The sequence below is a fragment of the Genypterus blacodes genome, unplaced genomic scaffold, assembly GCF_046128005.1.
Source record: "Genypterus blacodes isolate CSIRO-AG114 ecotype Tasmania unplaced genomic scaffold, CSIRO-AGI_Gbla_v1 ptg000058l_1, whole genome shotgun sequence".
Classification (NCBI taxonomy): Eukaryota; Metazoa; Chordata; class Actinopteri; order Ophidiiformes; family Ophidiidae; genus Genypterus; species Genypterus blacodes.
The window spans coordinates 5,610,281-5,620,117 of record NW_027466870.1 but is presented as its reverse complement, the minus strand read 5'-3'; positions in this window follow the sequence as shown (position 1 = coordinate 5,620,117).

Here is a 9,837-nt window from a genome sequence, read left to right as displayed (position 1 = left end):
TCTTGATCATATTGGGACTGACCGCCAGATCTCCGTCCACCCCCAGCGCTCCCCCTCCGCCCTCGAAGGACGACCCCACGTCCAGGGAGAGGCCCAGGCGGTTCTGGTGCATGGGGGACGTGTGGCCCGACGTGTGCGGCACGTAGAGGGTGTCGTAGCTGGTGGACAGACTGTGTGGCTCCAGGAGGGTGCGGGCTCCGGCCAGGCCCGTCCGGTGCTGCTGCCAGCTCTCACACTCTGCCGGGGGAGGGTAGAGGTGGTGCCTGGGGGTGCTGCTGCCACACACCGCACCCATGCCTGGTCCACCCGGGGCCCTCGGTAGACCCGCAACATCGTCGTCCCCTGTCAGAGACTGAGAGCTGACAGAACAGGAGCCCAGTTCCAACATGGTCTCAAGGCTGCCCAGGCTCTCAACATAGTTCTGCATGAGGGAGGAGACACAAAGAGAAAGAGATATAAGTGTGTGTTTGGTTTAATGACATCATAATGTAATTCCCAATGAGAGATGCAGACAGTCAACCAGAATCTTCAGTGCTTAGATGATTCATTAAAGCTACATCGGTGAAAAGACAGAAGATATCTAACCCCTGTGTAATTCGGTGAGAAAGCCCATAAATACCGACCACCTCTGTGAGGAAGAGGAGCAGTGAAGAGAACACGATGCCCAGAGAAGAAAGGAGGAAGTTGTAGTGATGCGAAGATGCAGTTTTAAAATCCATCAGACTGCTGTTTGGCCCTAAGAGCCTTTTAATTAGACAGCAGTCATGGAGTGGACATACATGTTAGAGTGAGGCTGTGAGGAGCAGAGGGTCTTTTCAGTTGATGACAATGATGATGAACTCCTTTATGCTTCCAATTCAAGGGGTTTCCACTGACGCCCACAGTTGAATGTGGTTGCATTGACCCAATCACACAGCATATGTACGTATGGTTGATTTGCAAATGTCATGTGGACGGTGATGAAGAGGTGGTTGAAGGATAGAGACGATTGCAATGACATTTTTACCTCCAAGCTTGAAGATTGAATTGCGAATCAGTGAGAAAACAAAAGGTTAAACATTTCTGCTCTCACTGAGACATCATCCGATTAACAAAAGTGACATTAACATAAAAGACTTGGATAAAACAAATGAAGCAATGTGACCGACAAGCTGCTGCATTATTCTGTGGCTTCTTCCCTGATCCATCACAGAGTCTATACGCTCCCGATGCAAGGATGACTGGTGGGGCTCATTAGGGCTAATGGACGTGGGCCAACTGGTGAGCGTGCCAGTGCAGCAGAGCTTCAGCTGTCCTATTATTTACCACGGTGCACATTACAGAGTCCCTATAAGGACCCAGACTTAAATTAGGCAAATTATCTAAAGCAAACAAGCCGGCCTGGGGATGGAGATGGAGGCATGTGGGGATTTCATCTGACATAAAACAACCAGTGCCATTTCAAAAAGGCCAACCCTTTAGTTTGCTCACTTTACTGACAAAAAAATGGTTTTCCTTTAATTTGCCGCTTTCTGCAGCAGTATTATTTCTGCATTTCAGAAATGTCACGCACCATTATCAATAACACAGATATCCTGAGTGCCTCTCGGGGAAACGCAACTTCACTTAATTCATTTCATTCATTACAGGCGCTGAGAAACGCAGAGGCAATCAAACAGTGGTGGTTCACGGTAAATCGTAGGTTCAATGGCCCGAGTGAAGCGTGTTTCCACAGTGCCATTGAGCAACACAGATGCAGAATCCGTCCCTGCTTTTATGATGTTAAAATGCAAAGACAAATCCTCATTCAGCTGAAATGTCTTTATCACACATCCATTCATGATATAGATCCTGATCCGTCCCTTCCCTTGATCCCTCTGACACCTTCGACATTCCGCTCTCTGGGAGGTTAATTTCCTGTAATGACATCGCTGCTGCGGAACCTACAGAGCCGACGCCACTGTGAGTAAAATGACTTTAATTGTAGCTGTTTAGTAATGAATGTGAGCGGTGCTTCCAGTAGAGGAAACAACAGGTGCTGCCAAGTCCCGCCCACTTCCCTCTCTCACACAACTTTAATGAGTTCAATTATGTACACAGGATGGATCTCACAGACCATGCCAGGGAAATGCTTTATATAGATAGAAGTATATAAATATGCATGCTTTGGTTCAAACAATAGTTTGTGGTGCCTGCTGGAAAAACCTCTGTTGATCCATTTTTCAAATTGTGTTTTCAGACTGAGGCTGAGGAGGAATGCCAACACAATTAGCCCAAAAGGATGTTTGACTTCAGACCGTTTGGATTAAGGTTTCATAGCCCCGAGGGAAGAGCCCACTGAGATCTGATGGACTTACAGCATTCCCTCTTAGTCAGATTACAGAGAAACAAGAGGAGTGACAGGAAAAATCGACAAAACAGAGCAGAAAACCGTCATATTTGTGATCAATTGGATTACAATAGACTCAAACAAGCATTTAAACAGAGAACCCTATAAGCTTGACATGTATGAATGTATGAGACAAACAGACAGTTATTAGTGGTTATTAATTAGAATAATTAAAAGAACATTAAGAAGATTTAAATGGCTATGATTGATGCAGATGTTCCGTTTGTGGTCACAAGCATAATTACTCCTTCACTCTGACAGTTAGTGGATTTCACTGGCGGCTGACGGAGGCACATAAAGGCCTTCTATACAATATTCATCCATTCATGCAATATGTATCAGCTCCTATAGTGAGGTGTTAGTGGCCAATCTGCAACTGAGAGAGATGACATGTGACATGATGAAGAGCAGCTTAAGAATACGCTGGTCTTCTGTATTTACAACCACTTTGGGACACACACACACACACACACACACACACACACACACACACACACACACACACACACACACACACACACACACACACACACACACACACACACACACACACACACACACACACACACACACACACACACACACACACACACACACACACACAGTGCCTCCAGTCCACTGTGGTTGCCTTCTAAAGCCACGATGCCAAGACTGATGACAGTGGTTTGATATGAGCGGCCTAATCACATTCTTGGAGGCTAATGGTTGCCGAGGAGCCATAGTCACTTTCCTTTCAGTTTGCCATTAGCTACAATTGATTACAAATATGTTTTACTTAAAGCCCTGTGCTGAGTCTCTGGCCACTTACAGTCAGATAAAAGAAGATGGAAGAATGTGAATATTGACTAAAATCTAAATCACATAAATACAGCGGCCGCTTTGTTTTTTTATGCTTTTTGCTCAGCAGCCAGGTGTCTCCATGGGTTAGTAATGAGGAGTGAGGGAAAAGCTCAGGCAGGCGAGCAACCCTCTCACACCTGCTGCCCACGCAACCGCCTGATTATACGGCAGACTGCCGCTGCATCCTACTGCTCGACATGGAAGTCAGCCAAGCAACTGTCAGGAAGCGTTAGGTCGCCTCAAACTACTCAAATGGGCTAAAAAAAAAAGGGAGATCAGGTGTAAATGGCTCATCCAGCTGAGAGTAATAAGCAGATACATATATAGAGGGGCCCAAATCTAACAGCAACAAAGGAAATAAAGTTCATGTAAGTTGATTTCTTCAGTCAGATTTGGGCTAAAATCTGCATCTGTTTGTCTCTTAGAGGAAGACTAAGGTGATTTCTCAATAGCAGCTTTAATCAGCAGATACAGTATTAAGGCCTCAGACCGTATTACCCTGCATATGTTAGTTACATTTCTGCCCTGTCACAGCTATAAAACACTGCTGCTGGGTATTACTATTCTGTATGCGACCAGCGTCGACATATTAAAATGACAGATTGCAGTTACACAGTGTGTTTGCATTCCAGCCAGGCTGTATGCAAATGTTTAGAGTCTGTGAGAGGCAAAATATAGCTTGAGGTTTGTATTTAAAGCGCACGGATGTCATGTAAAAGGATCAACAAGCACATTACTGACACACACACAGGATCCTGTGAGGAGAATACAAATGCGCAGATGATTTTTCAAAAATGGCAAAATGTTAATATGCTGGTGCTGCAAGATCACAAGCAATTATATCATCCGACAACCAAACACACATTTGGTGTTAACTTTCCCTGTGAAGACTCAGGACTAACACATACACACACACACACACACACACACACACACACACACACAGAGACAGAGAGAGAGAGAAAGAAAGAAAGAAAGAAAGAAAGACACACAGTGAAACTAATGAATGGTTCAAGGATGCAAACAAAACCAGCAAACTTGCCCACCGTTCCCTGCCGGCAGCCTCAGCAGCACACACTCTATCCCACCCACAGCCGCGCTCCCTTGCCGCCGTCATTGTTTCTAAATTTTTACCTCGGCTCCCCTGCATCTGGAAATTGAGTGTATTTAACGATATGAATAGGATGGGAACCCACTTTGCCTGCAGATCATTTTTCATGCTTCTGACTGCTGCTATACACATCTTGCTCGTGGTGTGTGTGTGTGTGTGTGTGTATACAGTGTGAATTCCATTTTCTAACCTCATTATATTGCTATTTTTCCTGTTTGTTATATGACACAAACAGTGTCTGGGTATTGTTTATAGTTTCATTCACGTCATCACATTTGATTCCATACGCACATGCAGTACTGTCTTCCTACTTCATAAACACAGAGTTCACACACTGCTCTGTGCCGTATCCTGCCACCATGATATCAGACCATATGTGGCAATAACGCCCAGATTTCCATGCAGTGTTTATTAAAGTTGCATCTTATTATTAGGTAACGACTATCCAAACACTGGATCACTCATCTGTGAACGTGACATACACGTAGAGAAACAGACGTGTAACTGTAAACACACACACACACACACACACACACACACACACACACACACACACACACACACACACACACACACACACACACACACACATCTGCTTGTGGCTCGCATTTCCAGCCCTGAGCTCAGCCTTAAGCTCGAGCTGCAAGCAATTACAAAGAAAGCAAGCAAGCAAGCATGGGCTTCAAATACAAGAGGTTTACCATTCTGGCAGCAAGAATACGGGTAAGAATTGATAAAAAGGAAAGAAGCTGGGAGAGAAACAAGGACTCATTTGTTTCTGCTTCATATGAATTTAGTTGAAACATTCATAATTGAGGCGTTCAGCGGGGCGGCCTCAGCTGCTGCCAGCCATACCATGAGGTTTACGCCGCCATGATGAAAAGAGACTTCTTACAGAGCTCCTGCGGCGTGATGACCTTCCAGAAAATCGTTACATATCATCACTGTCACGTCCCGGCTGATAATGATCAGCTGGATCAATTAGGTCATTACTGTGACGGTCCAATCATGGAGGGGGAGGGTTCAGAGCAGAAGGTGATGCATATGCAGATAAATACAAGAAAGTACACGTACGGTCACAAACAGGATTAAGCATCATTCTATGCGTCTTCAATTGAATCTTGGAGCATTTTAATGGAACAAATCGTGCATTTCAGGAAGGAAGGAAGGCGGAGATGAGCTATAAACTCCCATGGGCAATAAATTAATGTCCTGACTGATGATTTATGACTGTTAAGTGGTGTTTAAATGTTTGGAGAATAAGAAATAGCAAGAAATGAAATAGCTCAGCAAAGTGTGTTACAGTTTCTATTAAATATCTGCTAGAATCCAGGCGTAAGTGTGTGCGAGTGTGTGTGTAGGGTGCTGTACCTATACCTCCAAGCTCATCTTACACATAATGCCTCTGAACCAGTTCTTGACGGGTAAAATTAACAACATAAACATGAAATCTAAGGATGTAAGTGATGGTGAAGGTCACAGTACAGAATGTTTGGACATTTACATTCTGGCTTATAAATAGAATGTATTGTGTGTTTCCTCACGGTGCTGCTGTGCATTTAGTGTTTTATGCAGCAGCTCTTTCAAAAGGCCACTGACATTTAAATCATGGTACAGGTTCACCCAAAGGCCCAAGGGCAGCGACATCATCCAGCAGCTCATTCACAGACGCACGTTATGAACAGAGCCTGTGAATAAATCAGCATTGTTTTTATCCAACCTTATTGTTATTATAAAATCAGAAGCACATAACTGTCTTTTGTGTTCATTGCTTAACTTCAACAATCACAAGTTTGATTCTAGCGACAGTAATGTGTCCTATAGAAGTATCCAACCTGCCTGAGCGCCTTGAACTCTAACAGATCAGAGAGTTAAAAGTCTGACACACTTCTGTTAGCAATGCTGGAAGGATTTAACCGTTTTGAAAAAAACATTTTCTTGGCTTTCAACAAATCCTCTGCAGCTAATATGACATCATCTGAGGAAGAGTGGATTGCAGCTGCAGCCTAAAACACAATCATGGATCTCTGCCATGGTTTCCTGGATGTTTTTTATCACAGGTGCAGAATAATATAGTCCTGTATTATCCATCTTCTTATGCCAGTTAATCAACCATTATGAAAGCTATTGCATCCCAAAAACAGAGGTGATTTCTTGCTGATGGTACATTTTTGCTTCTTTTTGGCAGGTGAGCACCGATTCCTCTTTTGGCTCTGGTTGACACTGACATACAAAGGGCTCGTTGATGAACACAGAACATAAATGGGTCAGATTTATAAATGACAATATTTTCACGTGTTATGCTCTGCTGTGTGAGCGTCTGATGGAGTGTCAGAAAGCACTGGAACCCAGCGGGCGGAAACCCTCCTCTTTGCCAGACCATCTTTGATAATGGCAGGAACCCTCTCCTGGGAGCCGCAGACAGCCTCCACCACTCAGTGAGCGTGTGGTCAACCATGGAGGGTCCTCTGGATCATTCTGCTGTTTGAGGACTGACAGGCCATTCAAAGTTTAAATCCCTGCTTGCCGTCTTTTCTAGCAGCGTTCGTCCCTTCCCAGTGTTGCCGTGATACGTTCAGCTTTTATACAAGTATACTTGATAATCACTGCATGTCCCCCCTTTGTCTAAATCACAGACACTTGGCTTCCTCTGGAGCTCGCATGTGTTCATCACTTAGCATGAAATGATTGCAGACACCTTGAAGGAACTGTATTATTTCCATAAACAGTATTACAGCTTTTGCTCACTGACAGTATGTGTCAGGTTCAGAGCCCATCAATCAGTCTCATGTTTTGATTATTCTACTAGAAACAAAACACACACACACACACACACACGCACACGCAAACACACACAGCTTGTATGCCATTGGAATCTCTTCCAGACCTACAGCCTGCTCCGATTGTACATGAATGCTGAAAGCGAGCGTACTAATTTATTCACTATGAAAACCAATTTGCACCTTTTCCAACATGAGTGTTGTTATTTAATCAGGACATTCAGAGCACTTGATAAGAAAAATTAACAAAAGGCTATAACTGGAAATTATAATGAAATAGTTTGGAGGTGGTCAATGACAAAGTATTATTGAGAGGAAATAATTGCTCAGGCGCCCCAGAGCAGGGATATTGATCAAACCAAATGTCCAATCACACTGAACACTGATTGGTTTGTCCACAAAGGTGATCAGACTGCTGAGTGAACCTCGGATCACTCACTGGAGATTTTTGAGGAGATTTGCAGGATGACCACGACTGAAAGTGAAACAAAAGTGAAGCTCTACTGCAGAGAATAAATGAGTGTTTCCCTCCAGCAAGCTGTCATCTAAAGCACAAACAACCATGATTCAAACTGTCTCTTCCTTCATTGTCAAAGTCCCAAGACCTTAGAAAACTTAGCTTTTGCTTCTATTCCTCTCTGAATAAACCACTGCAGGTCTGACCGTAAGTGGATTTACATTCATTCCAATTTGTCAGATCTCAAGTGGCGGGGAGAAAAGCCACATGCAATAACAGGTTATACAAGTGAATCACAAAGTTTCAATACCTGAAACATCATCATCAACTTGTCAGACACACGTCTCCGTTCTATTCACCGCAGAAAATCAGGTCTCAATTTTCTCATCTTTAATTAATTCCTCCCTCCCAATGGTAATGATCAGGGCCTCTTTCCTGCCTGGGAGATTGAACTGGAGAGATTTTGTTCCCTGCACTTGATATTGGATCATTATCTAGTCTGGGGCCCACTTAGTAATTAACAGAATCCAATTCAAGGCTGCACCATGAGGCCCTTGTAATGACACCTGCACCATCACGCTGAGTAACACACTCAATATGGAGATGTCAAATCTTCTAGTATCAGCACGATTCTAATGACTCACTCTTGTGGCTTCTCATCGTGTTGCACTGGCAGAGCCCAAAGTGAAAGTGTGCTCAGTCACAATCCGATCACGTTGCTAATTTTGCCATGCTTTGTGAGTAAGTGCAACAAGCCAAAGTGCGTAGAGTTGACTGGCAACTACTTGTCAAGACCAACACACAGGCGATCTACAATCCTCACTCTGCCACACACTGAATACAGTCCACATCTTGAGAGCAAAAAGTGTGTTAATTATCAGATCGCAGCAGCAACACACAAGATTCAATTTCCATATTTCCATGACACTGAATCTCTGCCTACAATGTTTCCATAGAAGACACACTAAAGATTCACCACCCTGCACTTATATTTCCTCAGTAATTATAGCTTATCAATAAAGATGGAAGAGAGCTTTATGGATTTTTACACACTTTTCCTATGGGTGCCACACAGACACAGTCAATGATTAACATCAAGCGTTTACAGGCCAAATAAAGACCTAAAAGTGGAAAAATTAAGATTACATACAGGCACAAAGGCAAGTTGTCAATATGAGGGTTCAACATAGAGGAATCATACAAACAATATGTTGGATCTGCACTGCTGTTAATCTAAACGGAATGAAATATGTAGCATGTGGAATTCCACAGGTTTTCCTACCTGAAATCAAAGAACTCCTTTCCATTTTGTTCTCCTCTCCAAAGAAAATCAAAATGCGGCAGCAAACGCGACCGCCAGGCAGCACTGAGAGAGAGAGAGAGAGAGAGAGAGAGAGAGAGAGAGAGAGAGAGAGAGAGAGAGAGAGAGAGAGAGAGAGAGAGAGAGAGAGAGAGAGAGAGAGAGAGAGAGAGAGAGAATTTTGTTCCCATTTTTATTCCGTTGATCAGGAAATAAAAATGTAATTAATGTCTAAATATGATGTACAAAACTGTTTCATTATTTATTTCACATTTTGTTCTCATTCAATCGAACGCTTGTGAACAGAACTCCTCGTAAACCTACTTGTTGCCTTTGCTTTGTGTTTGGCCACAGCGAGCACACACAGCTTTAACCGGAAGCTGCAGCGACGTGGCCATGCTGCTCTTTATTATATTTATATGACTCACCTGTGCACAGTGAGCACAGACCATATCAGCAAACTATTTCACCCAGTTTTACAACGTGCTCGCTATTTGTTGCCATGGGGGCCAATAAAAGGGGCCAATAAAATCAATCCGACGGGAAAAAATGAAGCAATATCCTGCAATAAAAAAAGAGAAATGTCGCGTCTAAATGAAGTGCATTCGGGGTTAGTAGGTAACGCTTTCAATGAATGAAACCCCGCAACTTGATGTGATTGTTGTTGGGGGGCGGGGTGATGTGATACACAAACAGAACACTAGATGGCAGTTAACTCACCTTGTGTTATTTATTATTTTTGTATTTTTTTTTTTTACAGTTTATTTATTCAACCGATTATATACAATTGTGAAGGATTTCACAGCTAAGAACCTTACTTATATTCATGTTAGTTAGTAGACTATGATTTAAATATGAACAATACTTCTGAATAGTGTGAATTAGTCCTCCAGCAAGTTTTAGGTTATGCATCATTTAAATTTCTTATTCTAACAACATTAATTTGTATAATATTATCTTTCATTGTCTTCAGCTTCAACC